Consider the following 19,556-nt stretch of genomic DNA (forward strand, 5'->3'; position numbering starts at 1 on the left):
TTTGGTATCACCTGGCAGGTCAAAGTTCCAAACAGAGTAGTCCTAGAATGAGCTGGAATGTTTAGCATTATACATTACTGAAACAGCAATGTCTATGTTGGCTTGGGGATGTCGTGAGAATGGCTGATGGTCAGATTCCAAAAGCTCTCCTATACGGAGAATTAGTGCAGGGAAATCACCCCAGCGGGAGATCACAGCTGTGACAAAAGGATATTTGCAAATGGGATTGGAAGGCCTTAGGAATGGACCTCAACAGATGAGAAACCTTGACATCTGATCATTAAGCCTGGAGGCAGGCGGTGCAGTATGGCCTCTCCCAATTTGAAGAGACCCTTGTCCAGCAGGCTGAGGCAAAGAGGCATTCCCAAAACCAGCAAAATCAAGGAGCTGGACAGGGGACATACTGTATTTGTCTTGAGTGTGGAAGGGATTGTCACTCTCGAATTGGCCTTCTCAGCCACATTAGATGCTGTTCCAAGTCCCCCATACAGAGCATGTTATCATAGTCTCTCGAGACTGAATCTAATCTAGTCTAGTCTAGTCTAGTCTAGCAAAATAGTGAAAGCAATAGTTGCCTTATAATTGCTGTCCCAGCATTTTCTCCGTATGTGGCTGAGGGTGGGTGGGGAATCAGGTTCAGTACAGCAGCTGTCATCCAATCCTTCCCTTCATTGTGACTCCACCTGTCCTCTCAGCCTGAGGGAAATAGAGGGGGCCTAACTGTCTCAGAACCCAAGTGCTCTATGCTAGTGTGAGTGGAGACAGACAAGTGTGCCATCCTCACAGACTTCCAAGAACGAAGAACATGAAGGATGTGTAGTGGGAGAACTGATTAGGCTGGATGATGATGAGAGTGGAACAAATAAGGCGGTAGAGGTGTTCTTGGCGGAGAGGATGAAGGATTGGGGGGAGGAGTTAGAGACTTGGAGGTGGGATGATCCTATAAGGGAAGAGGAGAAGAGAGAGGAAGGCACGCAAACGGTGGAGACGGGAGTAGAAAGAGAAAAGGTTGCTACCTTGATAAAGACTTTCCCAAACCTGATGAAAGAAGACGGATTACTGCCTTTACCTAAAGGAATTGCTAAGGTGGGCACGGGTGATCAACCGGAGGGATGGAAGTCGGGAACGGATCTGGCCAGCCCTTCAGGGGTGGTCAGGGAGACCCATGGTGGAACCAGTCCTTTCCTCCCCAGATTAGAGGGATCAGTGGTGATTCACCCTTGCTGCCGAACAACTTGTTCAGTACTGACTGCGCCAGTCGGGAACAAGAATTGGGTCACCCACCTTGGGGGAAAGAAACAGTAAAGGCTAAAAGTGCTGGGCCTGGGGGCAACCCTAAGAAATATTGTTTGATAAATGAAGACGACTTGCTGAACCCGTTTGGTTCTGAATTGTTTAATGATGGAGTTAATAAAACGAATCCTTTTTTGACTGTTACATCGTCTCCGGCTGTCATTCCTGCCGAATCCCTAGGCCCGCCTACCCTAGAGAAAGAACCCGGTTACAGTGGCGCCCAACATGGGGCGGGCCAATGGGGAGGCGAGGAAGAGGTGACGAGACTGAGGAAGACCATAGAGAGGCAAGAGAAGATGATAGAGAGTTTGACAGAGCAGCAGATGCTGGTGACCAGACAAATGTTGAAGTTAAGCATGGAGGAAGGAAAAGGTCCGCAAAGTAACGTATGGATAAAGAACGGATTGGTGGCGGGACCTGCTCCCATAAGAATACAAAAAATGAGTGCTAGCGATGACCCCGAAGCTTACTTACACACGTTTGAACGTGTAGCTATGGCGGCCGGCTGGCCGAAGGAACAATGGACATTAATTTTGGTGCCTTGCCTGACTGGTTTACTGCAAGAAGTGGTGGGTACCCTAAGTCCACAGGAAGCAGCCCAATATGATGCAGTGAAAACAGCCATTCTAAGGACTTTAAACCTGACAGAGGACATGTATAGAAAGAAATTCAGAGACTTGAGATGGAAACCAGGCGTACATCCTAGGACCCTAGTACAGAGAATGAAAGCCAATATGACCAGATGGATCAAACCAGAGGATAAGTCTAAAGAACAGATAATGGAGGCGTTTGTGTTGGAGCATTTGGTAACGACTTTGAGCGGGAATTTGAAGGGGTGGGTCCAAAAGAACAACCCAAAATGATTGGAGGATGCGATCAAACTGATTGAAGATTTCTGCGCATCAGAGGAAGTGGGTAGGGAAAGTCCTGCCCAGACTGGAGAACGTGGACGACCTCGTGAGAAGGCGGTGGCGCAGACACAAGTCGGTGGAGAACGAAAGAGCATGGATGTGCCGGGGAGCGCTCGCGCTTGCGGACGCCCGTTCGAACTGATGGGACCGAGACCTGTGCGGCCGCTTACGGTGGACGATCGCGTGTTTAAGGGGCTCATATGCTATGGATGTGGGACCCCCGGCCACGTTCGTCGGGATTGCCCAGGGACAGACTGCTCATGGAAGGACGAATAGTGGTCGGGACAAACAAGAGAGACAAATAGGTTGGGAGGTGGTTGCTTGGGTAAATGGGGAGAAGAAACAAGCTCTGATCGACACTGGGTGTGGGCGAACCCTCGTTCAGGACTTGAAGGAGAAGGGGGAGGACGAAGGGTTCACCGTGCGATGTATTCATGGGGACTCAAAGACTTATAAGACCACGTGGGCAGAAGTGAAAGTAGGAGAGGACAAGAGGAAAATGAAGATTGGGATTGTTCCGGGACTATCGAGAGAGATGTTATTGGGGAGAGATTGGGTAGGAGATAGAACCTTGATGGGAATTAAGGAAGGTATGCAAGGAGAGTGCACCGGAATTGAAGCTGGAGATGATTTTTTACAGGAGACCACGTGCGACCACATGCGTTTGCTGCAGCAAGACGATACTACCTTACAAGAACACCTTCGGGCTGCACGTGAGGTGGGAGCTTTGAAGCAAGGCGAAAAGGGGATGGTGATGGATAATGGATTGTTGTACTATGTAAATGAAAAAGGGGGGAAACGGTTGGTGGTACCACAGAAGTGGCGCATGGCCATTTTACACTTGGCCCATGACATTCCCATGGCAGGCCACCTAGCTTACGATAAAATGAGACCGTGAATTGAACAACGGTTTTGGTGGCCAGGAATATGCAAAGATGTGGAAAATTATTGTCAATCTTGCCCCGAATGTCAAATAACACAACCTAGGCCCAAGTCAGGAGCTCATATGATTCCCATGTCCTTGGTAGACCAACCGTTTCAAAGGATAGGGGTAGACATTGTAGGGCCTCTCATACGTTCTGCAGGGGGACATACGCATATATTAGTTATTGTGGATTACACAACGAGGTACCCAGAGGCGATACCTCTGCGATCTACTACTGCTAAGGTGCTAGCCAAAGAACTACAGGTGTTCACCAGGTTAGGCTTTCCTAAGGAGATATTGACAGACCAAGGTACAAATTTCATGGGACAAACTCTGAAGGAAATGTGGAAGGTCTTGGGAGTTAAACCATTACGGACCGCCGTCTATCATCCGCAGACCAACGGATTAGTAGAAAGATTTAATAAAACATTAAAGGGGATGTTGAGGAAATTGGTAATAGAGAAACCTAAGAGGTGGCATCTACTGGTGGCGCCTTTAATGTTCGCGGTAAGAGAAGTGCCACAAGCTTCCACAGGGTTCACACCATTCAAAATGATGTATGGATGGAACCCCAGGGGCATCTTAGATCTAGTGAAAGAGAAATGGGAAAGTGGGAAAGATGAGGCCCAAACTAATGTAAAACATGTTATGGAGATGAGAGAACACTTAAGGTTGGTAGCTTCCTTGGCCAAAGAAAATTTGTCTCGAGCACAAGACGGGCAAAAAAGACGTTATGATGCCAAAGTTAAGGTGAGACAGTTTGAACCAGGACAGAAAGTCTTATTACTAATGTCAGCATCTTCCGCCAAACTATTTGCCACCTGGCAAGGGCCTTACAAAGTATTGAGAAAGGTGGGGGAAGTAGATTACGAGATATGGATGCCAGATAAAGTTTAAAAGAAAGGCATTTTTCATGTGAATCTATTAAAAGAATGGGTGGAAAGAGAAGCACTATGGGGGGAAGTAAAAGATGAGGAGTTTGGTCCTGAAACAAAAGACTTCCTCAACATCGAGGCTAAATTGGATCTAGGTGAGGAGTTGGATGAGGAACAGGTCCAACAAGTAAGAGATCTGGAGTGCAAATACAAAGAGGTATTCTCAGGTAAATTGGGGAATACAAATTTAGTAGAACATTGTATTAACACTCAGCCTCAAGTGGTTGTCCGTTCAGGTAGCAGGAATTGGCCGAGGAATTTGCGAGAAACTATTAACCAAGAAATAGAGGAGATGCTGAGTTTGGGGGTAATAAAACCATCACGCAGTCCATGGAGAAGTTACCCAGTAGTAGTACCAAAACCTGATGGTAGTGTAAGGCTATGCATTGATTACCGGAGATTAAATGAGGTATCGAAGTTCGATGCTTATCCGATGCCAAGAATTGATGACTTATTAGAAAGGCTGGAAGGGGTAGAATATCTAACCTCGTTAGATTTGACTAAAGGTTATTGGCAAATCTCGTTAAGGCCCGAGGATAGAGAAAAAACAGCATTTGTGACCCCCAAGGGCCTTTATCAATTCTCCAGAATGCCCTTTGGTCTGCACGGCGCAGCCGCTACTTTCCAACGTCTAATGGATAAGGTGTTAGAGCCAGTAAAAGAATTTGCGGGAGCTTACACTGACGATATACTTCTTTATAGTAGAAGTTGGAAGGAGCACCTGGAGCACCTGGAAAAGGTGTTACAAGTTTTGGCCAAGGCACAATTAAGGGTTAACCCAACTAAATGTAAAGTGGCTAGGAAAGGGGTGAAATTTTTGGGGTTTCAAGTGAGCCAAGGGAAGATTCAACCTGTGTCCGATAAAGTAGATCAAGTTACCTCTTGGCCAGTGCCCAAGACGAAAAGAGAAGTACAGCGGTTCTTGGGGTTGGCAGGGTATTACAGACAATTTGTCCCCAACTTTGCCGATATTGCTGCACCCCTTAGTGATTTAACTAAAAAGAAGAAAACGAGGGTGGTCCAATGGGGGGAACAGGAAGCAAAGGCTTTTGAGGAGTTAAAGCAAATTCTGGCTGAGTTACCCAGTAGGTACGCGCCAGACTTTTCCAGGACCTTTATAGTGCAAACAGATGCCTCCAACAGGGGTGTAGAAGCGGTGCTGTCTCAGGAGAAAGATGGAGTAGAATTTCCAGTGATGTATTTAAGTAAAAAGCTGAGTCCTCAAGAGCAAAAATATTCTACCATAGAGAAAGAGGGTTTTGCAGTCAAATGGGCAGTGCAGGCATTAAGATATTATTTATTGGGAGCTCCATTTACACTTATCACCGATCACGCTCCCTTACAATGGTTAAACAGGATGAAAGATGTGAATCCTAAATTGACCCGATGGTATTTGAGTTTGCAACCCTTTACCTTTGAAGTAAAGTACCGTAAAGGGAGCGCACATGCTAATGCGGATTACTTCTCCCGACAGGTAGAGGATACAGATGAATCAGGAGAGAGGACGGCCCACTCCTCTGGGGGGGCGTGTGAGTGGAGACAGACAAGTGTGCCATCCTCACAGACTTCCAAGAACGAAGAACACGAAGGATGTGTAGTGGGAGAACTGATTAGGCTGGATGATAATGAGAGTGGAACAAATAAGGTGGTAGAGGTGTTCTTGGCGGAGAGGATGAAGGATTGGGGGGAGAAGTTAGAGACTTGGAGGTGGGATGATCCTATAAGAGAAGAGGAGAAGAGAGAGGAAGGCACGCAAACGGTGGCTATTTCAGCCTAGTTACAGCTAGGGAAGGAAAAGCTCCCCCTTTTATACATACCTCCTGAAGTCCCTTATCACTGGCCATGAGTTGACCTTTGGGAGACTTGAGTCCACACATCTGGCCAGAGAGTTCATATCTCTGCTGTGTTTCACTCTGAAGGGTTGCCCGTGCTCCCACTCCCCATAGGCAGAGCAGCTATAGCATTTCACCAATCTCCCTTCCTCATCTCACTCTTAGAAGAGGCAGTTCCTCCCATGGAAACAAACTCCTTTTTCTAAGACAGGACGGGGGAATGTTGGTAAGGATGGTGCAGCCTGGCAATTAGAAAACAAAAGCAGCTCTCCCCTTTCATCTGGTGGGAGCAGAGGTGTGGTCATAGTTACTTTGTGTGACTACTAAGGTTAGCACAGGTTGGAAGGGGATGGGCACTCTGATTCCTGATCATAGGTTCCACAGAAGGGAAAACACAGGAACAATGAGGGTAAAAGTAACCTCCTCAGACCACTATGTAAATCTGAACCACCAGCCATTGTGATTTAGGGGACTGTTCCAAATATTTAGGGCACATGCCCTTAGCAATGCCACTACTTCCAGTGTAAAATGCTAGCGCAAGGAGAATTGTGAGCCTGATTCTTGTCGAACGACCACAATTCATGGATGCCTTCGTAAGGATGTAAAGAATACTCACTAATTTCTTCAGCCTCATCTATTTAGGCTGACTTGATGAGACACCTCAATGAATTTTCCAGCCCCATTACTGTCGTGGTATGGTTAAACCGGCATTTGTTCCCTGAGATTCTGGAAAGACTTACTAAAAGAACAGCTGCAAGACATCACAGCTGTAGCTGATAAGAGACATTGTATATAAGGCAAAAACGCCAGTACTTGGTGTGGGTTAATGTTGGTGAAGAGTTACGTGTGTAGGAGTGTTCGTTTGCTGTTAACTGCTGTATATCTACTGTTATTTTCTACTACTACTGCTTATCATCTCATAAGATGCAACTGGTCTCATAAGATGCAACTGCTACTGAAAAGGGAGTCATTATGGTCCGTAGTAGAAGCAACACCCACCCCCTTGACTGGAGAAAATCTACAAAAGGATGAGAGGGCACAAGCTCATATTGGCTTGAGCGTGGACGATGAATTGCTTGTGCACATACGAGGCTTGAACACAGCTAAACAATGTTGGGATGCACTTAAAGAAATCTACACACGCCAGTCTGTGGCCTCGAAAATAAGCCTGTCCAGACGCTTATACAATACAAAATTGGAGCCTGGAGGTGATTTACGAGCTCATCTTCATCTCATGAAGAAAACGCTCAAAGATTTAGAGGACGTAGGAGTGAACATTCCAGAGCTACAGAAAGTACTAATTGTGCTAGGCTCATTAGATAGCAGCTGGGACGTATTTGCTCTGACCTTGGAGGCGATTCCGGAGAGCACATTAACCCTTCCATATATCACCAGCCGACTGCTGGAAGAGGAGGAGAAACGGCGAGAGCACACACAGGAAAGGAGGAGGGAAAGAACCCATCCATCTACAGCAAAGACAACAGAGAAGGAAGAGGCACCACACGTGTATGCAGCACAAAGATGCTACTGTTGTGGTTCAACATCTCACATTCAGCGCTACTGCAAGTCAAAAGAGTCAAGACGACGTGGGAAGACTGCAGGACGAGGCAAAGTAGCTGTGGTGAGAACACAAGATCCAGAGGAAGGACAATGGCTGATCGATAGTGGCGCCAGCTGTCACATTTGCTGTGACCCAACAAGGTACAAGAACTTGAAACCCTCCGAAAGGACTCAAGTAAGCTTAGCCAATGGAGCATCTGCAAAAGTTGAAGGGACTGGTAAAGTATATGTACCTGGGTTGCATGATGTAATATCTAACGTTTTATGTGTACCCTCACTCAAACAAAGCTTGTTAAGCGTATCATGCTTATTGCTAGAGGGATTCACAGTACAATTTAAAGGAAAAACATGCAATATTACAAAAGGGGACAAGTGTATAAAGGTGCCAATGAGAGATAATCTCTTTATCCTAGAAGCCACTCCTAAGGCTGAGATGGCAAGAGCATTGTGCACAAACAAAGAAACCCATAAAGCATGTGCACATCTATGGCATAATCGCCTAGCTCACATAAATTACAAATATATACAAAAAACAGCTGAATTGGCTCGTGGTATAAACGTGCAAGAATGTAATAAATATGTGGATTGTCACACCTGTAAGCAAGTAAAATCACGAAAAGCCCCTGTAAACAAGAAGAGTGACAGACAATCACAAAAACCTTTTGAATTGGTTCATGCAGATATAGTAGGACCATTCAAAGCCACGGTGGGAGGAGCAAAATATTTTCTACTAATAGTTGATGATTACTCTCGATTTACATTCTGTTACCTACTGAAAGAAAAGAGGGAAGCATTTCAAAAATTTAGAGATTGGGTTCATATGATAGAGCGCAGATTCAACCACAAGGTGGCGCAATTACAAACAGATAGAGGGGGAGAATTCATGAGCAATGCCATGAAATCCTGGCTTGAAAAGACAGGAATCCAACATAGGACTACTAACCCGTACTCACCAGCTGAAAATTCAGTTGCAGAAAGAAAGGCAGGAGTACTACAGATCATGAAAGATGCTTTACTAAATCAATCAAAGCTAAGTCAAGTATTCTGGGGGGAAGCACTACAATGTGCTACACATTTGGTTAATAGGGTATATAGTAGATCTGTAGATAACATTCCATATAACTTGCTGTATGGGAAGGCACCAGATCTATCCTATATCAGAAGTTTTGGTGCTTATGCTTTTGTACATCTGCCAAAATCCCAAAGAAAGAAGGGAGCCTCTAAAACTCAAAAACTCATATGTGTTGGATATTCACCTTTCACAAAAGGGTATAGATTTCTAACTAAAGATAAGCGAAATATAGTGATTTCCAGATCAGCTAATTTCTGTGAACAGGAACTATTACCCCAAAGAGAGGAGAATTATTTTCCTACATCAGACATACCCCTCATATTGCAGGAAAGAGAAAATGAGTTGACAAAGCAACATACACCAGCAAAAACAGATAGTGAGGATGAGGAGCATAAACCTTTAACTCCTTCCATAACTCCAAAAGCTATAAAACAAGAAACAACACCGCCTATAGAGCGCAGCCCTATAGTACAGAGAAGAGAACTTCCACCAAGAACAACAAGGGGAGTACCACCCCAAAGGTTCGTTGTAGGAGAAGCTGTAGCATATAATGTACAACTTGAACCCCAAAAATATGAGGACATTCTCGAATTACCAACAAGTGAAAGGAAAAAGTGGTTTGAAGCAATGCATCAAGAGATGCAAGCCATGAAAACACTCGGTGTCTTCACCACTTGTAATTTACCACCAGGAAAGCAAGCTATAGGTTGCAGGTGGGTATATAGAATCAAACCCCAGGAGGGAGCAGATCCCATATATAGGGCACGTTTAGTAGCAAAAGGATTCTCACAAAAGAAAGATATAGATTATGGGGAAATATTTTCACCTACGGTAGCAGCTCAGACCATTAGATATGTCTTAGCACTAGCAGCTCAAAGACAGTGGCATGTGCATCACTATGATGTACAAACAGCTTACCTGAATGCCACACTTGAGGAAACATTGTATATGGAACAAGCACCAGGTTTCGAGCTACCAGAAATAGGCATAGAGCAAAAGGTATACCAATTAAATCGCTCTATATACGGCCTAAAACAATCTGCTAGAAGATGGGCTCTACATCTAAAGGAAAAATTGGAAAGCTTGGGCTTTAAAGCCACAAAAGCTGATGCATGTTTATTCATAAAAGGTACAGGTACTAAACAAATAATAGTGATATGTTATGTTGATGACCTACTGATAATGAGTGCTGATATGAAGCAAACAGAACACACAGCAATAAACCTAAAGAAAGAATTTACTCTAAAAGCACTAGGACCAGTAAAGCAATACCTAGGAGTAGAAATAGAAATAATACCAAAGGGTTTTGCACTACATCAAAATCAGAAAATTAAACAACTCCTAGAAACATGGAGGATGTCAGATTGTAAACCGGCTAGAACTCCTATGACTGTAGGAAGCCAAATTGCAGAAGAAAATACTGAACAATATCCTCATGTAGAACAATACAAATCATTGTTAGGAAGTTTGCAACACATAGCCTTATGGACAAGGCCTGACATATGTAATGCAATTAACATTCTAAGTAGATATTCAAATAATCCAAGCCACAAAAACTGGACAGATCTAAAGAGAGTGTTAAGATATCTAAAAGGCACAACAGATCTGAAACTTAACATTACACCAGTGGGTGAACTAACAATTAAATGTTATGTGGATAGTGACTGGGCAAATGATGCAGAAGATAGAAAGTCCACATCAGGTAATGCCATAATATTTGGAAACACTTTGGTAGATTGGTCAGTAAAGAAACAAGCATACCTAGCATTATCAACCTGCGAATCAGAATTTGCATCAATTTCACAACTATGTACAAGTCTGGTATGGATTAAACAATTGATGAAAGATTTGGGAATAGACCAAAATGATCCAATTACTGTATATGAAGATAATATGGCATGTATAAAATTAGCCAACTCTGAAAAGGTTAAAACAAGAAGCAAACATGTGGACATCAGATATCACAATGTGAGGCAAGCGGTACAAGAAGGGATAATTACCCTAAATTATTGCCCAACAGAAGAAAATCTGGCAGATATACTGACGAAGCCTCTGTCAGAACCAAAATTCATTAAAGGTGTACAAATGATGGGAATGAAATGAATATGTAATATATATATATGCCTAACAAATATGTAAAATGTACACTGTATAAATGAAATGTATATGTACGGTATACAATAACCAAATGAAGGTCTGTATACATGTAAAATTAAACTGTAAAACAATATATATATAAATAAGAACCAGAAACTCAGAGACAAATGGGAGGAGTGTCGTGGTATGGTTAAACCGGCATTTGTTCCCTGAGATTCTGGAAAGACTTACTAAAAGAACAGCTGCAAGACATCACAGCTGTAGCTGATAAGAGACATTGTATATAAGGCAAAAACGCCAGTACTTGGTGTGGGTTAATGTTGGTGAAGAGTTACGTGTGTAGGAGTGTTCGTTTGCTGTTAACTGCTGTATATCTACTGTTATTTTCTACTACTACTGCTTATCATCTCAAGTAAAATACCTCTAAAGAAGGACTGACTTCGTTCATTGTGCTTCTTTCTGCTGGACATCTGCTAAATTCTTCAAACAAAACACAACAATTACATCCCTTGCTTCCAGATTAAAGCAACAGAGAGTGCTATTTCTCATCTTGGTCTCCATAATTAATGAAAATTGTCTGCACTAAATTAGTGTATTTTCCCTTTGGGAGAAAAAGGACACATACAAATACAGAATTATGTTTTGACTATTGAAAAAGATGTGAACAATCCCTTCAGTACTTCTAATCCTTAAAACACTGTGCAAGAAACCAGCCACCAATGGCAATTTGTGTAATTTGCATTATAGTATGATCTACAGAAGTGTGCTCAAACTGTGTGAGAAATTGTTCTCATTCTCTTCTTTTATGGAGAATACCACTAAATGTTTCCCTCCCTCCCTCCTTCCCTCTCCCACCCCCCCCCCAATAGAACAAGGAGAGCGATTTTGCAGTTGCCTGTTGTGTGTGAGAAGGAGAGAAATAAGGAAATGGCACCTCTTTTCCTGAGACAAAATTCAATATGCTTGACTCATGTATAGTCTGAGAAAGCTATAATCTGATCACAAAATAGTCTGGAAGATCTCTATTTCTGGCAGTGTTGAGCTGTTAGGAGAGGCACAGTTTATGTGCTTGCATTATTAGCAAGGCTTTGGGGGAAGACATCTGTAGAGAGAAGAGCCTACATCCTGCCCCTCTACTCACTCAGGAAACCCCTTAAATCATGTATTAGCCCAGATGCCCCAATCCTCAAAATCTGCTATTTTAAGGCTTATTTCATTTCTGCTTGTATTAGGCTTCCAACTTTACCCTGGAGCTTTGTTGCCACGGTAACAGCATCATTTGCTATTTCCTCCACGCCTTTCATACACATGCTGCCAATGTCCAATCAGAGGCAAGACTTTACATCACTGTTAGCAGGGACGGTCTTAGCTCTTTTGAGCTGATATCATAACTATACAGACTACAACTGTTGGTCTGTGGAGTTCAGTTAGGCCTAAGGATGGGTGAAATTTTTTTCTCTTTTGTTTAGACTGAAATTCAAATATTTCTTTGTATTCATCATGGAAAGAACTTTAGATTGTAAACATTTGAATGTGGGCAAAAACAGCTTACAGATTTGTCATTCCGGGCCTAGGGTATGGGTAATTAACCCTTAAATGTTGGCATCTGAATTGTTATATATTCAACAACATTAAGGCTGAATTAAGTTCTAATTTTCTGAGAGGCTCTGCATTTCGATACCTTTTTGGGAGGCAGAGACAATATAGTCCTCTCCATGCTGGGAACAATCTTCCTTTTATATCAAGTCTTAATTATCCCAACAGATTTCATGTTTTTTTTAGCCAGAGAAATAAGGACAATCTGACAATACAGGGCAAAACAATCTGTTTGCAAAAAAGGAGGGGGGAAAGGAGGGGGAAGGGGGTGGGTTTTTTTTTTTTTTTTTTTTTTTGGTTTTTTTTTACATCTCCGCATTGGGGAAAGAAGAGATTGCAGTAAGTGGGCAAGAGTGAAAGCAAGCATCAAAAATCCGATCTTGGATATAAATACAGCAAGACAAGCAGTCCAGTCTTATATATGTTTAATGGGAATTACTCCCAAAGATCTGTGCACAGCATGGCAGCCTTTGTTGTTCATGTTTCCATACCACCTTGCTTCCTTAAAGGGACTCAGGGTGCCTCACAAAAATTAAAACACAAGTAAAGCTAGAAGGACAATAAATACAAATACACCATTAAAAACGATCACACAAACATAACGTTTTTTTAAAGAGCACACTTGAAAATCATAACCACCATCTCAGAGAGAGCCTATCTTTGTTGCCAATGTGATTCTTAAAACCCTGTTTAAAAATAAATGTTTTTACATTGTGCCAGAAGGGAGGGGCCAAACTCATCTCCCAAAGAGAGGGTATTCCACAACCTGGGAACAGCCACAGAGAAGGGCTGTCTCTCATGTTCCCACCTGTGAAGCTGAGTGTTGGCACTGAGAGAAAGACCTTTGAAGCTAAGAAATCTCATACAAACTGAATGGTCATTCAGATAGCTTGAACCCGAACTCTACAGGGTTTATATCAGTCATGACCAGCACTTTAAATTGGGCCTGGAAATGGACTACCAGCCAACAACACTGTTATAACAGAGCAGTTATATGCGCTCTATAATCAGCCCTAATTAGCTGCCTGGCTGCGGCATTATGAACCAGTTGAAGTTTCCAAACTGTCTTCAAAGACAGTCCTCTATACAGCATGTTCAGTAATCCAAGTGGGGTGTAACTAAGGGTTGTGTCACTATAGCCAGATCTGTGTTGCCAAAGAGCAGGAGGTGTATTTAAGAACATTTACTGTAGAACTTCAGTGGCTGCCAGTCTGTTTCTGGCCCAATGCAAAGTGCAGGTTATTACCTATAACGCCCAAATGACTTGGGTTCAGATTATCTGAAGGATCATATCATCCCATATGAGCCTTCTCAGCTTTTAAGATCTTCTGGGGAGGCTCTTCTCTTGGTTCCACCACTTTCCCAAGCTCACTTGGTGAGGTCAGAAAAGAGGGCCTTCTCTCTGGTTGCTCCCAGGCTTTGGAATGCACTGCCCTGAGAAGCCAGGCTGGCCCCCTCCCTCTTGTCCTTCCATCATCAGACAAAGACTTCCCTTTTCAGGCAGGTCTTTTGAGCAGTAAGTTATCTCAGGAATGTTGGTTTTCGACTTACAAGCTTTAAATGTGTTTTCTTTTAATGTTAAATGTACGTTTAACTGTTTGAAATGAAATATATAGTGTTTTTAAATTTCTTATTTTATCTCTTGTGAGCCACCTTGAGTCCTCTGTGGGGATAAAGTGGCATATAAACAAACAATCAAACTAAACTGAGCAAGTGTTCCAAAATTAACAAACAATTGAACTTTAATGATGTTATTAGGTGCTCTTTCAATCATTCTATTGGAGAGGGGACCACAGGAAGCTCTGTGTAAGAGCAGACTATAAATGATTTAAATGTAGTTTATATTTGTTTGTTTATTTATTTATTTATTTATTATTTTACAATATCTTACCCCACCTTTCTCCTGAAAAAAGATCCAAGGTGGCTTACAGCATTAATATTAAAGGCTAAAAAGAGTTAATTATTCAAATATTTAAAAATAATTAATCACATTATATAAAAGCGTTAGATAAAACAGCACTAAAACAGATTTAGAAGCAATAAAATAGACAGTCACTAAGGAAAAGCTTCTTTGAAGAGGAAAGTCTTTGCTTGCAAAAGAACTGCAAAGATGGGGCCAGGCCAGCCTCCTGTGGGAGGTAATATTCCAGCAATGTTGGCAGTTTTATCTACTGTGGCCAAAATAGTCTCTCCCTATTTTGAAAAAGCATGGACATCTTAGGCAGGATGCATAGCTGGCACATACCTATCCTTTAGCTTTGTGTGGGCAGCTAGCGCTGAAGTGTCTATAGGTGAGGAAGGGTACCCTCCTCCACATGTAGCACATTAATGAAGCCAGTTTTTCCAAAAGGACCGGAGTTCTCAGTTCCTCTTCTGCCTGTCAACAGAAGCCTTATTTTTGTCCCCTGTGCATGATAATGTTTTTTGCAGGTTTGTTTATAAAAGCTAAACTAGGTACAACATTTCTTTTAAACTGCTTATAACTATCACTCCAAGTCAGTGATTTTACAAAGCAAAGTGTGCTGCTTTTAACAATGTTAGAAACAACCATTAACTGAATTGATATAAGTACTCCTAGAAATAATCCAGTGTGGACTAATATTTCTTTGTAAGTACCATGATGGGACAAAGGGGGGCATTATTTTGCACCTGAGATGATTAATGGACACAGTCTCCTCCTAATCCAAGAAGTGTTTTAAAGACAGTTGCTTCAACTGCACTTCAGAGCCTTCTCCTGCTGTTCTACATTTTCTTCTGCCTTCCCCAAGAAGGTGTTATCTTGGACTAGCTATTTATCCCTTCAGTCCTCTCATGGTATTGAGGTTGCTGTGATCAATTTCAGGCACGGCAAAACTGCCAAGATCACAGCAGTTCACATACAGCTGCAAAGCAGACAGGAGAGGCATGAGGACTGCATACTGCAGCAGAAGCTGGAAGAATTTGAAGCTCCAGAGGGGAAATATGTAATATTACAGACGGGAAATAATATTACAGCAGGCCTTAAATGAATGAAATACAAGTGACTGCACAACGGGAAGCAAAAACGTGCACCCCTTGGTTTCTTTTGATAAGGCCCTTGGCTTTAGAATTTTCAAAAGCCTTTTGCAAAGCCATCTGTTCAGAATTCTGGGCAAGAGCTATCTATTGCCCAAGAGTACACACAAGGAGAAAAATAAGAACTTCTGACTGAGAGAGAAAAAGGGTTAGCCTGCCTACACATAGGTCTGGGCCAATTCACCATTAAGATACAACAGTAGCTAGCCTCAGCATGCATCTTCTGATAGATTCCCTGGAAGGAAACATGGCCCTCCAAAGGAAAAGATTGCCCCCCCCCCACACTATGGTGCAAAATATGTATAGATTTTTTAAAACTTTAAAACAAGATGGTAGGCATGTATGTCAATAACTATAAAGTGGCAATAGACAAACTTGTATTCTTTGTTTTATCTGCTTTTTTACAGTTTTATCTTCTTCTTTTTCCAGGTAAGTTAGGACAGTGCCCATGGTCTGCCTCACCACATCCCTGTGAGTTAGGCTATCCATGAGAGGTAGATTAAACTTCCTTTTAGTGAGACTGATGTTGAATGGGTATATAATTCTGGGACTACACATGTTCATGGTCACTCTTCTTGACGAAAGAGACACAATTATAAATTGGCTCTTCCTAATAGTTTTTGTGGTCTGTCAGTTACCACCTGCTAGGATAAGAAGGCTTCCTTCAAATAATATGATATTTTAATTTTCCTCCCATCTTCAGATGAGTAGAAATTGTCATAACCAGAGACATTGTGTTGCTAGGTTATTCATAACATTGTACCTAGCTTATAGTGTAAGATTTGTACTTAAGGATGCAAGACTAACTTCTAGAAAGGGATGATGGATGAATAATTCCCTTGCTGATAATATTTTATGGCATTGCCTCTAGGAAGCTGTTGCAGTACTTGCTTTTGCTTGCAAGGTCCTAGTATAATAGATTATTCCTAATGGTAGAATTTAATGGAAAAAAGGAGACCTATAGAGCTTGATACTACAGATTAAGGTTCTCTAAAGGTTAAATGCTTTGGACATTACAACATGAGTCTAATTATATAATAGATGAGTCATCACTAGCTAGGTTCTAGTCAAAAGAACCTTTGATAATGGCAAAGAAAAAATATATAAATTGAGGCAATTTTATAAGGATAAGTTTCCGATCCATAGCAGAAAGAGAGTTAGGGTTGTATCTGAGATGTGGCCCCATTTAACTCCAAACACAGTTGTTTAATGCACGCAGGTGGAAGCTCATCAATCAATAAAAAACCCAGCTCTCTTCTGGAAAGGCTCTGGCTTTATTACATTTGTTACCACAGTTGCTGCTGTTTGGAATTGTTTCAATAGACTTTCAGATATGATTCATTATTATGTACTGGGCAAGCCAGCAGTCCCGCAGCATTCCCAGAAAGAGGGACCGTAATCCACTGCTGAATATTTTATACCTAAAAAACACAGAATTACCATAAGTCAGAACTGACTTGAAAGTGTCAAGGTTTGAAACTCAGAATGTACAGAGTGTTAAAATAATTAAGAAAACTGTTTATAAAAAAGGCAACCCTGAAAACATAAATTTTGCTTTTACAAATGAGCTTTATACAGCCGTCTACTCAAAGTCACTGCAAAACAGCCAGCTAGCTCCAGCAAGTCTGAAAGCAAGTTAAAACAACATTGCCTCACAAAAGAATCTCTTTCATAGCTGACAGCTGAACATGTAAACAAATGATAAAGAAATCAAAAACAAGGAAAAAAAAACCCTCCCAAAGCCCTAAAATGTAGATAGAGCAAATTGGTACCTGACCAACTTGGTTCACTAGTACTTTGTGCTCATGGCATTTTATCTACCTAGTAAATTACCAGTAAATAGTAAATTACTATTAGTCAGATATCCCCACAGGTGCAGGGACCCATTTAATCTAAACAAAAGCAATGATCTGCCATAGCAGCAACTTGCTAGTCTTATAACTAATGGGAGTCGTACCTTCCTAAATGCAATAGAGATTTCCATTTAAAAAATTCTGATGATTTATGCAGACCAAAAGTTTACTACATTGGCAAAATTCTGTTGATTGCAGTTGAAGGGAAATGTAAACATCTGAGAGAAATATAAAATAGGGAGGCAAGAGACACACTACAAATGCTACACACACCAAATAGCAACAACACAGATACCAAGAAGTGCCAGGCATCATATAGCAGCAGCCAAAAGAAAAAAGGGGGGAGGGGAATGCATGGATTTTCCTCCATACATTCAAACTGGCTTGGCTGGGTGAATGTTGATCATATGTGTTGAGTAATATGCTTAAAGGCTAAAGATTGCTTTTTACTTTTTAATGATGTATTTTAGAGACACTCTGCTTTTTATTGTGCTTTTAAAGCTATAAACTCTTGTACTTTTAGCATGTAATTAAAATACAGTGGTGCCTCGCTAGACGGTGATAACCTGTTCCACTGAAATCACTGTTTAGCGAAATCATTGTCTAGTGCAGTGGTTTTTAACCTTGGGTCCCAGAATCCCCAACCAGCATAGATGGTGGTGAAGGCTTCTGGGAACTGCAGTCCAAGAACACCTGGATTACCCAAGGTTAAGAACCACTGGTCTAGTGAAAAGCATTTCCCCATTGGAATGCATTGAAACCTGTTCAATGCGTTCCAGTGGGGAAGAATCGTCGTTGTCTAGCGAAGATCAGCCATAGGAAAGCCGCTTTGTGAACCGCCAATCAGCTGTTTAAATCACTGTCTTACGAAGCTTAGGTCCTGAAAACACCTGTTTGCAAGCACAGAGGGAGCTGTCAAAATCGTCTAGCGAAATTGGTTTGTGAAGCAGGGTTGAAACATTGCCCAGCAAAATTCCCCCATTAGGAATCACTGTTTTGCGAATCACTATAGCGATCGCAAAAAGCCAATGTCTAGCGAAAAAAACTGTCATGTGGAGTAATTGTCTAGCGAGGCACCACTGTATTTTAAAAATATTTTTATTGTACCTTTATGCTCCTGTATTTTGGATTGAAATCTGACTTAAATATTTGGCTGCAACTTAAGTTTAGTTTTCATATATATTTTTAAGAATATGTTTCTAGTTTTTCCTACTTTTGATGTATTTCACAATGGTTGAAGTATTTGTACCTACAGCGTCTTCATAGCTGTAAGATTGATTTCTGGCAAAGCGAAATCGGCCTGTAACTTCTCAAAATGTTACATATTTTCAACAACTCTCAAGTATTCTTATTCTTATGGAACACAAAAGCAATGTATATGCATAAAACTTGTAGTATTAGACAAGCTGATGTCTGGAATCATTCCAACAATAAAAAGACTTAAACCTTGATAATACAGATGAACTTTTATCTGTTTATCTGGTTTCATACTGGAATTATCCCTTTCAAGGATAAATACCAGCTGTGATGAACACAGGCTTCTAATTTCTCCCAGACATCTATGAAGATCAATGGGCCTCTCAAGGAGGTTTTTCAGGCATCACACTTTCTGGCCTCACAATAGCACATTTTTTCCTCCAGTGAGTTCACAGGAGCAGGCATAGTTCCCCTCCGCTACACAACAACCATGTAATGTTGATCAGAAAAAGGATTGGCTGAAGCCCCTCCCCCCTGTAAGTTTCACAACTCAATAATATGTAATGAAAACTCTTATCTTCCAAATTCCAGTCCAACACTCTAAAAATTACACTAGGATGTTAGTACCGAGAGCTCTGTTTTTTGCTATATTTGTCAAATATGGACTTTTAAATACATTTGCATGCAGTTTATACTTCAGCATGACATTTTAATATTCTATGATTAAATTTATCTCATCATTTTTAAATGCTGCAGCAAAACTTGGAGGACATATGATCAAAAGGAATCACCTAACGTGTAACTTCATGGAGTTTCCAATTGCACAATTGGTTTAACCAGTTATTGTCAATTTATTTATTTTATTTTAAGACTAATTGAAAGTTACTGTATTTTAATGCAACATTAAGTGCATTGTTTCTTTTCTTTGGTTGGCTGAATTCCCAAAATCCTGGTTTTAATTCTTTTTTTGAAATTCACATCTTCTTCCACCTCCAAGTGCAGAAAAAAGACTACATGTAATTAGTGCAAACAATGTAACTATTCTGACAAAATCCATAACCAAATTAGTGCACTTGACAATTTAAATAGAAATTACCTAGTCTGAAATACTATTCAGATACTGCTAATATAACAGGGACACAATTTCTATTACTCTTTTTTTCTTAGCAATGCCTTGCCAAGCAACTAAGCAAAACATCTGGGTCAAAGGATTTGAATAATGATGTTTTTT

The 19,556-nt window shown here is 41.4% G+C and overlaps 1 protein-coding gene across 8 annotated transcripts in view; it reads right to left on the reverse strand.

The window, feature by feature from the left end:
* Positions 1-19,556, reverse strand: part of PHYHIPL (phytanoyl-CoA 2-hydroxylase interacting protein like) — a 118,818-nt gene that overhangs the window by 19,850 nt on the left and 79,412 nt on the right. The window lies entirely within an intron of this gene.

This window comes from Pogona vitticeps, chromosome 3 (assembly GCF_051106095.1).
Source record: "Pogona vitticeps strain Pit_001003342236 chromosome 3, PviZW2.1, whole genome shotgun sequence".
NCBI lineage: Eukaryota > Metazoa > Chordata > Lepidosauria > Squamata > Agamidae > Pogona > Pogona vitticeps.